Source organism: Eleginops maclovinus, chromosome 13 (genome assembly GCF_036324505.1).
Source record: "Eleginops maclovinus isolate JMC-PN-2008 ecotype Puerto Natales chromosome 13, JC_Emac_rtc_rv5, whole genome shotgun sequence".
Classification (NCBI taxonomy): Eukaryota; Metazoa; Chordata; class Actinopteri; order Perciformes; family Eleginopidae; genus Eleginops; species Eleginops maclovinus.
Window position 1 is genome coordinate 290,867 of NC_086361.1, and position 19,897 is coordinate 310,763.

Here is a 19,897-nt window from a genome sequence, read left to right on the forward strand (position 1 = left end):
GACTCCCTCTTCTTAAAGTCGGCTTTACTGGCATGCAGCCGTTTCAAAGGATCACATACTGGTGAAAGGATTTGTGAGGAGTTTCAGCAGGTGTGTGAAGATTTCAAGCTGAGAAGGAAGTTGGACCACATTATCTGTGATAATGCGGCCAACATGAAGAAGGCCTTCACCACCTGCTTTCCAGGTCAAGAGGAAGAATAAGACCTAGACGATGCTGATCTGTGGAATGACCTATCACCAGAGGATCAAGAGAGGGTTGACCTCTTTATCATGGCGAAGAGTGAATGCAGAATGCAGTGTTTTGCACATCCACTGCAACTGGTCATGAGAGATGGCCTGAAAGAGACCAGAATTGTTGGTGCAGCCATTGCGAAAGCCTCCAGGTTGAGCCACATTCTCCATACAAGCTGCTCATTCAAAGAAATGTTTGAGTGTGAGTTTGGTCAGCGTGGAATCCCTGTCTCTCACACACTCTCTCTCTCTCTCACACACACACACACACTCTCTCTCTCTTTCTCTCTCACACACACACACACACTCTCTTTCTCTCTCTCACACACACACACACACACCCTCTCTCTCTCTCTCTCTCCCCCTCACACACACACACACACACACACACACACACACACACACACACACACACACACACACACACACACACACACACACACACACACACACACACACATTCACAACATACAGTATGAGAGAGTGAGGCCTTTTTGAAGGAGTAGTGGACATAGAAGTTGTATTTGTTCAAGTTCATTCCTTCTTGCACTTCTTTGTCTTCTGTCTTTTGCAACACATTAAAAAAAGGACTGTCTTTTGCAACACATTAAAAAAAGGACTGTCTTTTGCAACACATTAAAAAAAGGACTGTCTTTTGCAACACATTAAAAAAGGACTGTCTTTTGCAACACATTAAAAAAAAGGACTGTCTTTTGCAACACATTTAAAAAAAGGACTGTCTTTTGCAACATGTTGAAAAAATGATTGTAAATAAAAGGAAGTGGTTTGCTGCTGTTCCCAAGACAAACTACTGTGTTGAGTACTCTGTCTGGTAATTATTGTTTGGTACACCAGGCCCTGTAGTCGTTCCTAGTAATTCTGATCCTGCTGGTCCGAGTGAGTATTTATAATTATTCTTTAGCCTTATATCCCCTTCCTCTATTTGTTAGCCCTTTTGTGTTAAGGAGGGCTACATAAAACTTAGGCTGCAGTCTCTTAAAGTTTTAAGACGGTTGTCTTCCAGGTTATTATATTTCTATGACTTGACTTGTGACTTGCTTGACCTAAGCTATGACTTGACTTGACTTGACTCGACTCTCACAAAAATGACTTGGGACTTGCTTGAGACTTGAAGGTTAAGACTTGAGACTTGCTTGAGACTTGCATATGTGTGACTTACTCCCATCTCTGGTACAGTATAATAATGAACTGCAATTTTTCAATGAACGAAACTGCGGTTCTAAATGTGTCCACTGGATGTCGCAATAGCAATTCTGTTAAGCAAGCAAACTGTTTATACCGGGGCTGAGCAAGTAACGTTATAGCAACTACATTTAGCCCGGAGTTGCCTTGTTTCTGCCTATTACGTCTTTTCCTTTGAACATTACGCGCTTTGGCACTCTCATTGCCCCAAAATGTCTCTGTCAAAAAGAAGAACAGTGGACACAGAGTGCAGAGTATTTCCAAGAAAAATGGTCATCGTCCTATTTATTCAGGGAAGTGAATGGGAAACCTGTGTGTTTGGTGTGTTCACAGCATGTTTCAGTGCTGAAAGAATATAACCTTCGGCACCACTATGAGACTCTTCATGCCGAAAAATACAACAACTTGCAAGGACAACAGAGAATAAATAAGGGGAATGAACTGTTGGCGTGTCTGAAGAAACAGCCTTCTGTGTTTACTCATAGCTGAGAAATCAGTGATGCTGCAGTGAAAGCCAGCTACCTTATTGCTAATGAAATTGCACTGGCTTCAAAACCATATCGTGAGGGTGAATTTGTGAAAACATGCATGCTGAAGGCTGCAGAGAGTGTGTGCCCTGAAAAGAGTCAGGCTTTTGCAAATATCAGCCTGACAAGAAACACAGTTTTAAACAGGATTTCTGATCTTTCTGCGGATTTGGACAGTCAATTGAAGCGCAAAGTGAAGTCATTTATTGTAGTCTAGGCAGAATTTCTTAAAATATGCTTATTTAAAGTGCTGAAGTCATTTTGTGAATATTTATAATATACAACATTTCTAGGGGTATTAAGGGGTGCTGAATCCAAATCTGCCGTAGGCTATATGAAGCTCAAAAATGTCCCAAAATACCTAACAATTGAGAAATCCAACATGGCCGCCACCGCCAGGCTGAAATCTATTTTTAAGTATATCTTTTTGACTAAACAAGGTACAAACATGAAATAAATGTGTTTTTGTAAGTTTTCCTACATGGGCAATTCGATGCCATATTCAGATTTGAGATGTAATGTGAAGAAACTGCCTATACATTGCGAAAATTTTTGTTTTTAACTATGAATAATTACTCAGTTATTATTATTATTATTATTATCAGGCTACTTTTACTTACTTTGTATTTTGTTTTGAAGTAAAATGTGTCAAATGTGCTGTAATGGAATCTTTGCCATCCCCAATATAACCCAACCCCACCCCAAGCTTAGCCTTTCTCGTGGTCGTGGACATGGTCACACCCCAGATTCAAGAATCTCTGCTTGGTGCAGAACACCTTGGACAGGCACACATGAAAGTGTTTGTGAACAAACGTCTGAATGAACCTCCAGACAGTGACCACACTTGGATCTGAAGTCACCCATTCGAAAAAACAAAGCCAAAACTTTTGCCTCTTTGTATGCAAAGGCTCATCACAGCTTATAGAGCAGGTCGCAAGGTAGACCTGGAAAATATTCTCCAGCATGGACTCATGCCCATCCCGCCATCTCTGGCCGCAACTAACGGCAGTCTACATTCCACTAACAAATCTGTTTTAGCAAATATACTGACAAAACATATCCAAACCCCTGCAGATGTGCCCCTTCAGGAACCCATCTGCTTGCTTATTGATGGCCAAGCACTTGTAATGGCACTTGGGAAGCCGCCTGACAGTACAACATTCGGCAACTATGCCAACATGTTTGCTGACAAAGTGTTGAAGATGGGAGAGAAGTACCAGAGGGTTGATTTGGTACCATGACGAATCCATCAAAACAGGGACAAAAAAGAAACGTAAACAGTGCCACCGACCAGTACGCAGAGAAATTGTGAATGATTCTGTTCTATTTCCAGCAGACTGGTCGAGCTTCATGGCACTGGAAGAGAACAAAGCAGATCTCGCTCGGCTACTCTCAAACCATCTGATGGAACACTGCCCAGAACATGAGCCTGTGGTTGTAGTATCAGGTAGGTTTGCTGCAGTGACCACTGTCAAGTCATCAGATCCAGAACTTGAAATCTCCTCTCTGAGTGCTGACCATGAGGAGGCTGATACACAACTGATTTTGCACTACATCCAGGCTCCTATGGACACAATAGTCGCTTCAGCGCGTGACACAGACGTGCTTCTTCTACTTCTAGCACATCATGACAGAATCAGATGTACCCATCTCTACATGAAAACCGGGACATCAAAGGATCCAAAGTATTTTCCAGTACATGACATTCGCAAGTTACTATCTGATGATCAAGTGGACACACTCCTTGCCTTCCATGCCATCACTGGCTGTGATAGTGTGTCTCAGTTCAGCGGTCACGGAAAGAAAACAGCCTGGTAGGTGTTTGAGCAACATCACACCGATCTTACTGGCCTTGGGAAGGGCCCTCTCACAGAAGGTATTCAACAGAGAAATACATCGGTAAGATGTATGGTGTGCCCGAGGTTGATACATGCAACAAAGCAAGAGTGAAGTTGTTTTGCAAAGGTTGTCCACAGGAGACTCTGCCTCCAACCTCCTCAGTGAAGTTTCATATCATGCGTTCACACTATCAAGCGACAATCTGGAATCAAGCTCACCTGCCACATCCTGATCTTCCTCCAGTGGATGAAATGGAATTGATGCACAAGGAAGGTCAGTTAGTGCCACGGCTAATGTCTCTGCCACCTATGCCTAAAGCCTGCAGGGAATTCACTTCATGTTGGTGTACCAAGGGATGCCTCAGCCAACGCTGCAGCTGCAGGTATGTGTATAGGAGATTAGCTGATGTTGATCATTGTGTACAAGATTGTACAAATATGATAGAGTGGTAGAAAATATCAGCCTGCCAGAGTTTATACTGCTGACTGTTTGTTATTAACAGATTGTTTAACCCATAACCTGATAGTTGTGAACCTATAACTGAGGGAAAAAAGTAACAAAGGAACAAAGTAATTGTAAGGATAACTGTAACATCTATTCCAATGTACCTGTACTTGTACTAGTGGTAATCTTTCTATGCTATTCTATTATATTCTATTCTATTCAGAAAGAGTCACATGGAATGTATAGACGCATGCAACTGCAGGAAACTTGACAACACTTGCCAGAACACTGAAGAGGACTGCGAATAAGCTGTAACTGTACTTCTACTGGGATATAGTTCAATGAATAAAACCATGACCTATGTATCTTTCTGCTTTTGATCTTATTTGATTGACAACTTCTTTATCACTAATGACCACGTTTTTCTCTAAACTTGTGTGATTTTCAAGCTGATTATTGACACTTGATCTAAATCAGGACAGGATGATAAATTCCCCATGTGTGAAAACCTGTGAACATTTAATTCAAGTTTGTAACTTTTTGTACATTTGGTTGTACATTTTACCTCAAAACAAAATACAAAGTAAGTTAATGTAGCCTGATATTATTATTGTTATTGTTATTATCAATAATAATAGTAATAATAATAATAACTGAGTAATTATTCATAGTTAAAAACAACTATTTTTTCAATATCGAAGCAGTTTCTTCACATTACATCTCAAATCTGAATATGGCATCGAATTGCTCATGTAGGCAAACTTACAAAAGCACATTTATTTCATGTTTGTACCTTGTTTAGTCAAAAAGATATACTAAAAAATAGAACGGAGTGTCTATTTGCACCCGGATGAAAATAGTCACACGTTAGCTATTCGGCTATTTACACCCACACTCGCCCCCTTCATCACTCAAAAAGCCACAAAAAAAAACTAAACTGTGTCGCATGCAAGGTTGCAAGGTTTCAAGGTTTCAAGGTTTCAAGGTTTTATTTGTCATATGCACAGCAGATACAACGTATATGTTGGCAATGAAAATCTTATGTCGCGTGCTCCTCCAACAACTCCACATACATGGTGCAAATAAGATAAATAAAGTAGTGCAAAAAGAGAGAAGAATATTTACAATAACAACAATAAAGATTTGAGGATGTGAAATATATACATATTTGGAATACATTGAAAGTAATTAAATACTTTACACTGTTGAATGAGGAGGTATGGACAGATGCATATATTATGTATAGCAGATGTATATGGCAGATATGTATAATATATAGATATGTGTACTATAAACAGATATGTATGGCAGATGTGTATAATATATATATATATATATATATATATATATGTATGTGTGTACTATAAAAGGATGTGAGTAGACATTCACACAGCTCAGGAGTTCAGCAGTCTTATAGCCTGTGGTATAAAACTGTCTCTGAGTCTGGTAGTCTTGGTCCGGATGCTGCGGTACCGTCTGCCAGACGGCAGCAGACAGAACAGACTGTTGCTGGGGTGATTGGGGTCCTTTAATATCCTACCGGCCTTCTTCCTACACCGCTGGGTGTAGAGGTCCTCCATGGATGGCAGCTCCGTCCTGGTGATGTGCTGAGCAGTTTTCACCACACTCTGTAGAGTCTTACGGTTGAGGGCGGTGCAACTGCCATACCAGGCGGTGATGCAGCCAGTCAGGATACTCTCGATGGTGCACCTGCACGTCACTTCATGCCGTAAAGCATAGGCGCCAAAGTCATGGCCAAAGTGGGGTGAAGGATGGAAGACGGTTCACACACCGAGCATATTTAGTGATCCCAAACATAAAAGGTGTGATATATTAAAGACAACATATACCCTTTCCAACAACGCAATGTTTTCTCACGGTTTGTATAATTAAATTTAAAATTAAAATGGTCTAATGCGCATACTTGTTCTTGTTCTATGAATAGCGTATGCAGCTAGTTTAGCTAATGCTAGCTAGAAGTTAGTTAGCCAAGTTGAATGCTACTTACTGTGAAACTTTGCAGTGGGTGAAACGTGTTACAAGTCATCTATAAACCTGTAATAAATCATGTCAAGTCATTTGTAAACCTTTTGCTAATAATGAACTAGTCATCAACAACATGTTTGTAAATAATTAATATGTGCTATGTTAACATATCACTTGTGTTGTAAGTCATAGTAGTAAATCATGAAATAATCATAAACAAATCATTAGTCAATGATATTTCATTAGAATATCATTAACCTCTACACATGTTATGACCTGCCAGTGAAGGTCCTCGCATGCAGGTGAAAATAAGCGGCTGGTGACTCCATGCATGTCAGAGAAGGTATATAGTTGTCTATACCCTCTGTACTATAGTAAACACTACAAATTGGCTTTATGTGTTCACTATTAACTAAAGGCATATATATGACGTATTATAAGGTGTTACCAAAGAGGGACACTATTTAGAAGTGCTAAGTCATGTCTGTGTTATTTGACTATAGGCAAACATGTGAGGCCATTCCAGCATTATCTGCGGATGGAGTGTTCCATGGCCATTCAGCTTCGCTATGACCGGAAAAAGGGGAAACTCTGTGTCACAAGAGTGGAGTATGAACACAACCATCATATATCTCGTCTGCTTTTTCACAAATACCCCAAAAATAGGCGCCCAAATGCAGAAGAAAGAGCTGAAATTGAAAGGCTGTCACGGTTAAAGGTGAGTCGGTAACACAAGTGCATTTTGTGAGACTAGAAAGTAAATATAATGATATACTTTTCATTATTTTTTTTAACGTTTTTGCAATTTTCTTACATGTAGGTCAGTTCATCCACCCTGAAGAGCTTTTTCAAAAAAAGTCATGGAAAGCACCTCAAGCTTAAAGACATACACAACATCAAACAGCAAGTTAAAAAAATTGCACGAAAAGACTAAAGTGAAGCTGAAATGATGGTGAATATTGTCAAAAACTTGAAAGAAAAAGGATAAACAGCAGAAATAGTGGCTGACAAGGTAGGACTTTTCCAAATGCTTTTTATTCAGTCCCCAGAAATGTGTCACGCATTTGAGAGGAACCCTGACATTGTATTTGTAGACTCTGTAGAACCTGAAAGAGCAATGCCCAGACAAGAGATTTGTGGATTATTTTCTGACCAACTGGGATGCCCAAAGAGAAATGTGGGCTCATGTCTTTAGAAAGAACATGCCCACCATGGGAAATAACACAAATAACAGGATTGAAAGTCATTTCCAAAAACTGAAGATGTTCCTTGAACCAAATCTCTCAGTTTCTGAAAGCCTTATTGAATTGATCAGATTCATGGCCAGTAAAGAATATGAGAAGAGTTTCCAGGAGTCAACAATGACCATGTATCAGTTGTTGGATACTCGCTGTGACAGCCAGATGGCAATGGATTTATCGAAAATCCTAAGTGACAGAGGTTTCAAAATAGTGGCTGAAGAGCTACAAAAATCTGACTGCAGTCAAATCTGCATTGGAAAGAATGACAAAGACTACAGTGTTTAGGGTTAGGGTTAGCTCAATTCATTACTCGATTGTAATTTAGTATTTCAATGTAAAAAGATATAAAAGAATGCCCCACTGTAAGGGACTGAACAGCTTATTTCCATAAAAACAAAGCCACCAAAACAACGCCACTGGTACTATAGTCCGAACCGACAACCAATAATCCACGCTCATGCGCTCCCAACAGAGTCAAGCTCCAAAACTTAACACTCTAATAAATATTTCAAATGCGTGTACTCAGTCTGTTGCCAAGCCTTATTCCAAACCAACTACAGCAGGTATACTCGTGAATGCAAATCCTGCAGTTTATTAACCCCAATTCGGTTTAGAAGTGTTTAAATACTCATATAATAAAATATATGAAAGTACACCAAAGGCATATCAGTGATGGTAACTATAAATGAACACACTTGAATATAGTCAAAAAGCAGGTATTAAAGAGTTGTGGACAAGAACTGCACTGGCCTAGATTCAGACTGGATTGATGCTGCACCCTCTGTCGTCAGCAATCCTCAGTCCCTATCGTATCCTGGCCAGGTTTTCACGTCCTCTGCAGCCCCCTGTCTGCGTTTCAGCTCCCCCACATACAGATGATAGGGAGGAAGGAGGAGACCCCCCTTTCTCAACCAAACTCCAACAGAATAAAATAGAAAAAGAAATTGAAGTTGCAGGTCTCCGTTTGGCAAAGACAAACTCAATGGATAACCAGTGTTTGTATATTACTTCAAAAAGTTACTTCATAGTCCTGCATAGGCATATAAATATCTCAAATGATCTCTTCATTTTTCTTCAAAATCATAAACGTCTTTTCTGGGGGCTCATACACTTTAACCAATTTAAAAATGTTCCCTTAACAGAGACTCATCGTTTGTAGCAGATTCGAAAATGTTCCCCAGAAACTCATCAGTTTTAGCCAAATAAAAGTCCTCTGAGAAAAAGTTCATATATATTTTTTACTGTTTCAAAATGTCCTCTTCTTGGAGGCTCATATATTTTACTAGTATGAAGTCAAAACATTGTCTTCAAAGAGGCTCATATGTTTTAACAGTACACAGAATCCTTTTCCTGGATTTTACTGAATCTCTTCTCTCCTCCGTATCTCTCCCTCAAATGTTGGGCTGTTCTGAGGGCTTTATCCAAATCCGCGGCTCCGTTTTCCTTTTGCTCTTATTTCCTTTATCCTTATTCCTTTCTATATTTTTACCGTTATCCAATTGCCCTGGGCCCAGGGTTATTTACCTTACCTTCCAAATCCGACTATCTTTCAAAGTCAATTTTCAAGCAGTGTCTACTTTACAAATGTCTTACCGTTAAGAAGCTGAGGGCCCATCTTCGTTAATCTTGCACCGTTATGTAGCTCCCTTTCTCGTTACTAATTAGGCTTATTCTACCCTTTTGCTTTTAACTTCACATCCTTTATTTATACCTATCAGTGGTGGGCCGTCAGGGCCAGCAAGGCCTTCTCTGCTGGCCTAAACATCATCAGAATATAAATTAAATTTTGATATATTTTTTCCACAAATACGTATTAAATTATTCCCCATAGTCTATTCTCTTCATTTTATAGCGTTCGTCTTGGCTGCGCTGCTTCCAGCCTCAGAACGAGATTTGGAGGGCTGGCCTTTATGTTAGAGCTTTTATCCAATCATATTTCAGCCATAATGTGTTGCTAGGGTCAAAGAAATCTGCCCTTAGGCCTTCAGAATCAACAGTGCGGGCGGCTGTAGCTTAAAGTGAACGCAAACAAAATTGTGGCGTTAACCAATCAGATTTCGAGGGTGGCGACAACGGGCCAGCTAGCAGGCGTACGCTAACGTTAGCACGTGCACATCTTCTGATTGGATACGCACTATTGAGAGGCAGAGCTAGGCAGTAGGCAGAGCCATACAGTCTATGGGCAAAGCTAGCAAACATAACTAGAACTTGAGCGAGCTAATTTGTGTAGATTTCTACAAGCTATTTTTTTCAACCCACAATGGCTGAAGGAGGAGAAGAGATCAATTTGGTCGAAGATATAATAACAACGCCATTTTCAAAACGAACTTTTCAAGTAAAGCTACACATCTTGAAAAGGGAACGACCAACTCCAACGCTAGCGAGCCTAGCACAGCAGGGAAACTACGAGCGGTACCCCTGGCTCACAGCCTCCGAGAGGCACTGCAAATTGTACTGCCGGGAATGCCTGGTATTTGCAACTGATCGATTTGGTGTTTGGAGCCACACTAAATTTGCAAACTTGAGTTGTCTAACCAAGGCAGCAACGAGACACCAAAGCACGGCTGGGCACTTGGAAGCACTGGTGCTTTTGAAAACCTTTGGGGACACCCGAGTGGATCTACAGCTCAACGAACAAGTGCCCAGGGAAACGGAGCTCCACAACGAAAGGGTGAACAAAAATAGGGAAATATTGAAAGACTGATTGATTGTGTCCTGTTTTTGGGTAAACAGGAACTTTCATTTAGGGGACACGATGAAAGCGCCGAGTCCAGAAACAGAGGAAACTAGGCTACGTGGAGCTTCTTTCTTGTCTTGCTGAGAACAGCACAGATTTGCATTACCACCTGCACACAAACAACATGTTTACTGGGACGTCAGGCAAAATACAAAACGACCTGATTTATGCTATTGCTGAAGTGATGGGAGAAGAGATCAAAATGAAGATTAAAAAAGCACCCTTTGTCGCTGTTATGGTGGACGAGACGTCAGATGTGGGTAATGTAGCACAGCTGGCACTTGTCCTGCGTTATGTGACGGACACAGGTGTCAAGGAGCGGTTTGTCAGATAATCTGATTAATTAAGTTAACTGTAAATGCTGATGTATTGATTATAAATGCTTCGGAAATATTAATATAACTCTGTTGTACTTGACTATGTTAAGGTGATGCAACGCCCGGTTATACTGCGTTTCTGTCTAAATGTATAGTTTCTAGAGCCATGGCGTCATAATGATGGTATTAAGAGGTGGAATAATTCAGGTAGGACTGTGTAGGACATCACTGAAGGCCTAGGTGTGAAATGCACGGCCCGCCACTGATACCTATATTCCTTCCTATTCCTGTTTCCCTACTTCTTTTACTTCTATACACACCCCCTATTGCATCGTGCACTACGCAATAAATTCCCAATTTAGAACAGAGTCTCACTCCAACATCAACACAAACATGGCATATCCCCACACATCAGTTCGCCCGGTGCGAGGTACACACATCCAACCCAACAAATGCTCACCGGACTGTGACGCCTTGGCAGGAGATGTGTTGTAGAGTCACCTGAAGATCGCAAGATCGTGACGCCGAGTCTGAAGTATATTTCGTAGCGATGTTTGTGAAGATGATGAAGAAGTCTCCGGAGACACCAGCTTGTATATAATAAGTTTTATTACAACAGCATAGTATCATACACCAACACGGGCAATACGAGGTTCCCAGAGCCAATTGTGGAAGTCCCCCCGAACTGTCTTTCCACATAAACTTTATAGGAGAAACATGTATGTGCGCGTCCAAAGTGTTTGTGCTCACAGGAAGTAATCAATAACAATGTATGCCTCACTAAGTGACATGTATCCGTTCATATGGGCCCCCTAACATACTTCGGAGGTTATTATACAACATCCGACTGCCCACCATATGGCCCTGAACAACGTCTTCTCTGCACTCTTCATGAACTCAGAGAGTAGCTAGCTGTATTATGAACCGATGTAACTAACTGTATGTATGAACAGATTTAATACACCACAAAGTGCTTCAACAGGCGAGTGTCTGAATGGATGGACCCTACAAAAAGTCCCATTTGACAAACAGCAGGATGGCTCAAGCTGCGGCCTTTTTGTGCCGATGGAAAGTATTGTTTTTTCAATAGCACAGATTTTTAAATGGCCTTGTTATTAAGAGTTTATTTGTTTGTTTGTGGGTTAAACTTAAAGCCACACAAGGGTGGGGCATGAAATGATTAGTAAAATGTTTAAATGTATTTATACTGTATATTGTAGATGCTATAAGGGGCATGGTTTGTGAGCCACTGAATGTTTTCTAATTGTGTCTTTCAGAATGCTGAAGCCCTGCTCAAAGATGCAGATCCTGCCATGGTCCAGCAGGAGCAGATGAAGAGCCTCAGGGGATACATCCGAAATCGGCTGATTGGGGCACAATTACAGAACTAATAAAATAAAAATACCTCCACATGTTGGTCTCATTGAACTTAAACACGCTTAACCTGTGAACCTAGCGTGCTGCAGGAATGAATCCTAAAACCTTGAGATGAGTCAGCATGTTAGCACTTGCGGTTCCTTCACCTCAAAGTCAGTGGGGGTTTTTTTTTTGTATGTGTGTTTTTGGTTAGATGTCTGAAAAAAGGTCTGTGGTAACACAAGCTTAAGAGATTTTAACGTTCTGTTACGTTCTGTTACTTTCTTCTGTACGAACATAATTTACATATCAATGTTTCAGAGGGGAATTTTATGACCTGAACTTGACTACATTAGTTCTTGTGGCATACATGATTAAGTAATATTTCCAAGGCTCAGCATAGATGTGCATGTTATGTGCTAGAAGCCCAAGGCCCAAGTGTAAATAGAGTGCTCCTTTGCCATGTTCATGCAAAAAAATTACTTGTAATGGGTATAACTAATACTAGGTATTTTGGGTGTTTTTAGTTTTAGTGACATAGGCATACAGAGGCTGTAGTAATAAACTTGAACGTAATGAGTGCCTTAGATGTGCCTATTTACACTTGGGTGCAAATATTACACAGTTCAGTTCAGTCACTTTATCTTGATATATATTATCCCAGATTGGAAACTTGACTTGTAGTCAGGGGCACTAGATGATAAAAACAAAAATGTTTCCTACATGTAGCCTACATACAGAAATAATACAACAAAACAATCTTTAAAGTGCTATATTACATGAGCTGATTAAGCAGGGTTATTGCACAGGGAACTAAGGACTGTCTACTCCTATTGCACTTGAATCGGGGTACTCTAAATCTACGGCCAAATGGAAGAGTTTCAAAGTGAAGGGGTTGATCTGTGCAGCCCAATACAGACCTGGTCTATCCGAGAACCTGCTGTTCAAAGATAGCCATTAGGGGGTTCTGTGGGACACCTATTAGTTTACGGCAACGTTCACAATACAACAGATGGTTTTTGTGTTGATGTTCAGGTTAGCTTGCCAAGCAATCATAAAAAAAGTAAGAACATATATACAGTACAGAAATTCAATTTGCTGCAGAAGCACAAGGGAATGAAGTTGATATCAAAGAGACATTTCCATAAATACCTATACATCAAAAACGGTGTTGACTACGGACCCCCGGGTGCAAATAGCATCTGCCGAAATAGAATTCAGCCTGGCGGTGGCGGCCATGTTGGATTTCTCAATTTTGAGGGATTTTGGGAAATTTTTTAGCTTCATATACAGCAAATTTGGATTCAGCACCCCTTAATACCCCTAGAAATGTTGTATATTATAAATATTCACAAAAAGCCTTTGGGGTTCTGATTTTGTGAAAATTGAGTCTATTGCGTTTTCAGTTGCAATTGATGAAAGTACGGACATTACAGACGTTGCGCAACTGGCGATATTCATCCGCGGAGTTGATTGACTGTCACTGAGGAATTCGTGGAGTTGGTGCCAATGACGGATACCACAATAGCAGCTAATATTTTTACCGCCCTCATCGGAGCACTGGACAGGCTCGGAGTGGACTGGTCCCACGCTGTCAGCATGGCTACAGATGGTGCGCCATCAATGATCGGGAAAAAAGCAGGTGTTGTGACAACATTCAGAGAGAAAGTGCAGACTGCAAATGGAGGACGTGATTTTTGGACTTTTCACTGTATTTTGCATCAGGCGGCCTTATGTTGCAAGTCATTAAAGATGGATAACGTCATGAAGGAGGTCGTCCACACTATTAATTTCACCCGATCCAGAGGCCTGAATCACCGTCAGTTTGACAGCCTTGTCAGAGGGAAAGACCACAACTATGGCCTGCCATACCACACCGAGATAAGATGGTTAAGCCGAGGTGCTGTGCTGAGGCATTTCTTTGATTTATGAGAGGAAATTGAAGAATTCATGGAAAAAAGGGAAAACCAGTGTTAGAATTTCAGTCCACAGAATGGATGCAGGACCTTGCCTTTATGGTGGATGTTACAGAGAACGCGAATAACTTGAACTCAGTGCTGCAAGGGCGCAACAAAGTTGTCACGCAGTATTAGGACAGCATGTGCGTTCAAGTTGAAGCTGTCATTGTGGGAGACACAACTTGTGCGTGGTGATGCTGCTCACTTCCCTTGTCTGAAAGATGTGTGCGCGACCCAACATACTGCAGACATGAAGCGGTTCAAAGATAAAATAATGGGACTATTGCGGGAGTTTGAGCATCGCTTTCAGAGTTTTGGTGAACTGGAGAAAGACTTCCAAGTGTTTTGCTCGCCATTCACCGTGAATGGCTCTGATCTGCCCGTCAACATTCAACTTGAAATAATAGACTTGCAGTGTGACTCAGATTTGAAGGGCAAATTTGCCGCAGCTGGCTTGGATGCATTTTATCAGCACCTCTTGCCAGGTTACCCCAACTTGACAGCCCTTGCTGCAAAAGTGTTGTGAATGTTTGGAACCACATATCTTTGTGAGCAAGTTTTCTCTGTAATGAGCATCAATAAATCAAAGCTGCGCTCAGGGCTTGCTTACCTTGATTTGGAACTGCTTTTGGATATTATGAGGCATTTCGTTGTAAAAAATATTGTGCATCACCAGCACTGTTTTAAGCTTAACCAGGTCAAGATATTTTAATAGACTTTTTTAAGTATCAGTGTTGTATGTTCACATTTCCCTACACCACAAATAGTTGTTATTATTTTTTGGGGGGATACAATTATTTTTTGTAGATTTGTTATGTACAGTGGAGGAAATAGGTATTTGATCCCCTGAGAATTTAGTTAGTTTACTCACTTACAAAGAAAGGAGCAGTGAGAGACAAAACATCCAAAAAATACATTAAAAAAATATATAAATTGATTTGCATTTAATTGTGGAAAATAAGTATTTGATCCCCTTGCAAAAACAAGAATTCTCGCTCCCACGGACCGGTTAAATAAGTCCTATCGCTTTAAAAAACTACTCTTGATGTCAACTCTTTACCTGGATAAAAGACACCTGTCCACAGTCAATAAATCAGATTACAACCTCTCGACCGAGGGCCAGACCAGAGACAGGTCTTGTGATCACGGTGGAACTAATGTCTAAGGACATCAGGGACAAGATTGTAGACCAGCACCAGCCTGGAATAGAAGACAACACCACCAGCAAGCAGCTTGGTGAGAGAGAGACAACTGGTTTGATTATTAGAAAATGGAAGAAGCACAAAATGACCATCAATCGCCCTCGGTCTGGGGCTTCACCATCTAAGACCTGGCCTCTTGGGGCATCAATGATCATGAGAAAGGTGAGGGGTCAGCCAACAACTACACAGGAGGGACTTGGTAATGATCTGAAGGCAGATGGGATCACAGTCAAAAAAGAAAAAAACTTTGTCTCAGTGTATCTACAAAGGCATACAACTTTAATTCACAGCCTGTCTGGGATTTAACAAAATACAAACAACTCCTCTAGGTATCAAATACCTCATTTTGTCATTTCCACATATTAATCCTGGGCTAACTCACCAAACCATACAAACTGAGGTAGAAACTATTCAAGAAGGTTGAGTTACTCCCTGCCTTGTAGGCTACACTATGTATTGATAGAAAAATAAAAGCTGTGCAATGCATGAACAATTTCAACAAACCAAACTTATGAACTGAATGACATTATTACAGTAAATCACATACTGTTCACTTTCTCAAAATCACCACAGAATACATTAGTTTTCACAGAACTATATCAGGGTGCAGTGTCTTATGCAGCATTTTAAGACAGGTTATCCACTGTTTATTTTACTCCTGAAACCTGGCATCTTTTAGCTTTCACAAGTGCATCAATATCAGGTGTCACATCCTGTGTGGCAGCCAATTTCAAGATGTCATTCAAGTGCTTGTGCGTGAACCCTGAGCGTAGCTTTGATTTATTGATGCTCATTACAGAGAAAACTTGCTCACAAAGATATGTGGTTCCAAACATGCACAACAATTTTGCCCTTGCTTTTGCAGCAAGGGCTGTCAAGTTGGGGTAACCTGGCAAAAGGTGCTGATTAAATGCATCCAAGCCAGCTGCGGCAAATTTGCCCGTCAAATCTGAGTCACACTGCAAGTCTATTATTTCAAGTTGAATGTTGACGGGCAGATCAGAGCCATTCACGGTGAATGGCGAGCAAAACACTTGGAAGTCTTTCTCCAGTTCACCAAAACTCTGAAAGCGTTGCTCAAACTCCCGCAATAGTCCCGTTATTTTATCTTTGAACCGCTTCATGTCTGCAGCAGGTTGGGTCGCGCACACATCTTTCAGACAAGGGAAGTGAGCAGAATCACCACGCGCAAGTTGTCTCTCCCACAATGACAGCTTCAACTTGAACGCACATGCTGTCCTAATACTGCGTGACAACTTTGTTGCGCCCTTGCAGCACTGAGTTCAAGTTATTCGCGTTCTCTGTAACATCCACCATAAAGGCAAGGTCCTGCATCCATTCTGTGGACTGAAATTCTAACACTGGTTTTCCCTTTTTTCCATGAATTCTTCAATTTCCTCTCGTAAATCAAAGAAATGCCTCAGCACAGCACCTCGGCTTAACCATCTTACCTCGGTGTGGTATGGCAGGCTATAGTTGTGGTCTTTCTCTCTGAGAAGGCTGTCAAACTGACGGTGATTCAGGACTCTGGATCGGGTGAAATTAACACTTTGGACGACCTCCTTCATGACGTTATCCATCTTTAATGACTTGCAACATAATGCTTCCTGATGCAAAATATAGTGAAAAGTCCAAAAATCACGTCCTCCCATTTGCAGTCTGCACTTTCTCTCTGAATTTGAATCTGCTTTTTTCCTGATCATTGATGGCGCACCATCTGTAGCCATGCTGATAGCGTGGGACTAGTCCACTCCGAGCCTGTCCAGTGCTCCGATGAGGGCGGTAAAAATATTAGCTGCTATTGTGGTATCCGTCATTGGCACCAACTCCACAAACTCCTCAGTGACAGTCAATCAACTCCGCGGATGAATATCGCCAGTTGCGCAACGTCTGTAATGTCCGTACTTTCATCAATTGCAACTGAAAACGCAATAAATGACTTCACTTTGAGCTTCAATTGACTGTCCAAATCCGCCGAAAGATCAGAAAACCTGTGTGCAACTGTGTTTCTTGTCAGGCCGATATTTGCAAAAGCCTGACGCTTTTCAGGGCACACAATCTCTGCAGCTTTCAGCATGCATGTCTTTACAAATTCACCCTCACTAAATAGTTTTGAAGCCAGTGCAATTTCATTAGCAATTGGCTTTCACTGCAGCATCACTGATTTCTCAGCTATGAGTAAACACAGAATGCTGTTTCTTCAGACACGCCAACAGTTCATTCCCCTTATTTATTCTCTGTTGCAAGTTGTTGTATGTTTCGGCATGAAGATTCTCATAGTGGCGCCAAAGGTTATATTCTTTCAGCACTGAAACATGCTGTGAACACACCAAACACACAGGTTTCCCATTCACTTCCCTGAATAAATAGGACGATGACAATTTTTCTTGGAAAACTGCACTCTGTGTCCACTGTTCTTCTTTTTGACAGAGACATTTTGGGGCAATGAGAGTGCCAAAGCGCGTAATGTTCAAAGGAAAAGACGTAATAGGCAGAGACTAGGCAGCAGTTTCGGGCTAGCTGTACTTGCGATAACGTTACTTGCTCAGCCCCGGTATAAACTGTTTAGTTGCTTAACAGAATTGCTATTGCGACATCCAGTGGACACATTAAGAACCGCAGTTTCGTTCATTTAAAAATTGCAGCTCATTATTATACTGTACTTTGCCAAATCATCTCGCTGGCCAGATTAAACCCGTTCGCAGGCCTGATCTGGCCCGCGGGCAGGAAGTTTGACACCTGTGCTCTCGACAGACCTGGTAAGCCCATACGTGTAGTGCGGGTGAACTGGTAACGTCTGGAGGAATCCCAATTCCAAGAGGCCTTCAGCTCACACCTCCGGCGGAGCTTTTCAGGCATCCCTGTGGACGCTGGGGACATTGAACCTGAGTGGGCAGTGTTCAAAGCCTCTATTGCTGAAGCTGCAGCGGGGAGCTGTGGTCTCAAGGTCTTAGGGGCCTCAAGGGGCGGTAACCCTCGAACCTCCTGGTGGACACCGGTGGTCAGGGAAGCCGTCCGACTGAAGAAGGAGGCCTTCCGGGATATGTTATCCCTGGGTACTCCTGATGCAGTTGCAAGGTATTGACAAGCCCGAAGGGCAGCAGCCTCAGCCATGACCGAGGCAAACCAGCGGGTGTGGGAGAAGTTCAGAGAAGCCATGAAGAAGGACTTCCGGTCGGCACCAAAGTTATTCTGGTAAACCGTCCGACACCTCAGGAGGGGGAAGCAAGGAACCATCCAAGCTGTGTACAGTAAGGATGGGACGCTGTTGACCTCAACTAAAAGGGTGTTAGGGCGGTGGAAGGAACACTTTGAGGAACTCCTGAACCCGACAACTCCGCCCTCTATGCTAGAGGTGGAGCTGGAGTTTGAAGGGGGATCAATTCCAATCTCACGGGGGGAAGTCAAACAACTCCACAGTGGCAAAGCCCCGGGGGTGGATGAGATCCAGCCAGAAATGCTGAAGGCTCTGGGTGTTGAAGGACTGTCATGGTTGACATGTCTCATCAACATTGCGTGGAAGTCGGAAACAGTACCGAAGGAGTGGCAGACCGGGGTGGTAATTCCTCTTTTTAAAAAGGGGGATCAGAGGGTGCCAATTACAGAGGCATCACATTACTCAGCCTCCCCGGGAAAGTTTACTCTAAGTTGCTGGAAAGGAGGGTCCGGCCGATTGTCGAACCTCAGATTGAGGAGGAACAATGCGGATTTCGTCCTGGTCGTGGAACGACGGACCAGCTTTTTACTCTCGCAAGGATCCTGGAGGGGGCTTGGGAGTACGTTCATCCGGTCTACATGTGCTTTGCGGATTGGAGAAGGCATATGACCGGGTTCCCAGGGAGATATTGTGGGAGGTGCTGCGGGAGTATGGGGTGAGGGGGTCTCTACTCAGGGCCATCCAATCTCTGTACTCCCAAAGCAAGAGCTGTGTCCGGGTCCTTGGTAGAACGTCAGACCGATTTCCGGTGAGGGTTGGCCCCCGCCAAGGCAGCGCTTTGTCACCAATCTTGTTTGTGATATTCTTGCACAGGATTTCGAGGCGTAGTCCCGGGGGAGGGGGTAGGCAGTTCGGTGGGCTAAGGATACTGCAGTCGCTTTACTGCACCATTGTGACGAAAAGAGAGCTGAGCCAGAAGGCAAAGCTCTCTGTCTACCGGGCCATTTTCGTTCCTACCCTCACCTCTGGTCATGAAGAATGGGTCTTGACCGAAAGAACGAGATCGCGGATACAAGCGACCGAAATGGGATTTCTCCACAGGCTGGGAAGAGACCGAGGGGTAGACCTAGGACCATGTGGAGGGATTATATCTCTTCACTGGCCTGGGAGCGCCTTGGAATCCCCCAGTCAGAGCTGGCTGATGAGGCCAGGGAAAGGAAAGTGTGGGGCTCTCTTCTGGATCTGTTACCTCTGCGACCCTGACGGATAAGCGGGATAAGATGGATGGATGGAATATAAGACAAGCAAAAATTTAGTTTGTGGGCCATATTCCATTATACTTTTAGAATTTGCTGAGGGCCGATTCAAAATGGCCTGCAGGCCGCATTTGGCCCCCGGGTTGTAGCCCCTGCTCTAGGGGTTTCTTTAGCACGAGTCATTTCCCCTCCTAACGTGACTAACAGTCCTTGTATGGATGTACCAAGACACAGCGCTGCCTTCAGGTGAAGGAAATATGAACAATCAAAGTCATGATGACATAACATGCAGAAATCTGGTGTATCTTATTTGTCAATGATACTGCTTTTGTCTGTATAATAGTTGGAAATGCTTGAATAATCAGTCCAGAATGTGTCGACTTCTGAGGTAAAAACTTAACCGAATTCCTTTTTATTGATTCAAACTGGTCAATCTTTTTTAA

General features: G+C 42.3%; 1 long non-coding RNA gene across 1 annotated transcript; it reads left to right on the forward strand.

The window, feature by feature from the left end:
- The first annotated feature begins 1,039 nt into the window (after positions 1-1,039).
- LOC134874843 (uncharacterized) lies at positions 1,040-11,934 on the forward strand. Its single transcript, XR_010167131.1, has 4 exons — positions 1,040-1,128; positions 6,734-6,948; positions 7,051-7,242; positions 11,803-11,934. It is a non-coding gene; the product is annotated as an uncharacterized LOC134874843 (long non-coding RNA).
- Positions 11,935-19,897: the final 7,963 nt, after the last annotated feature.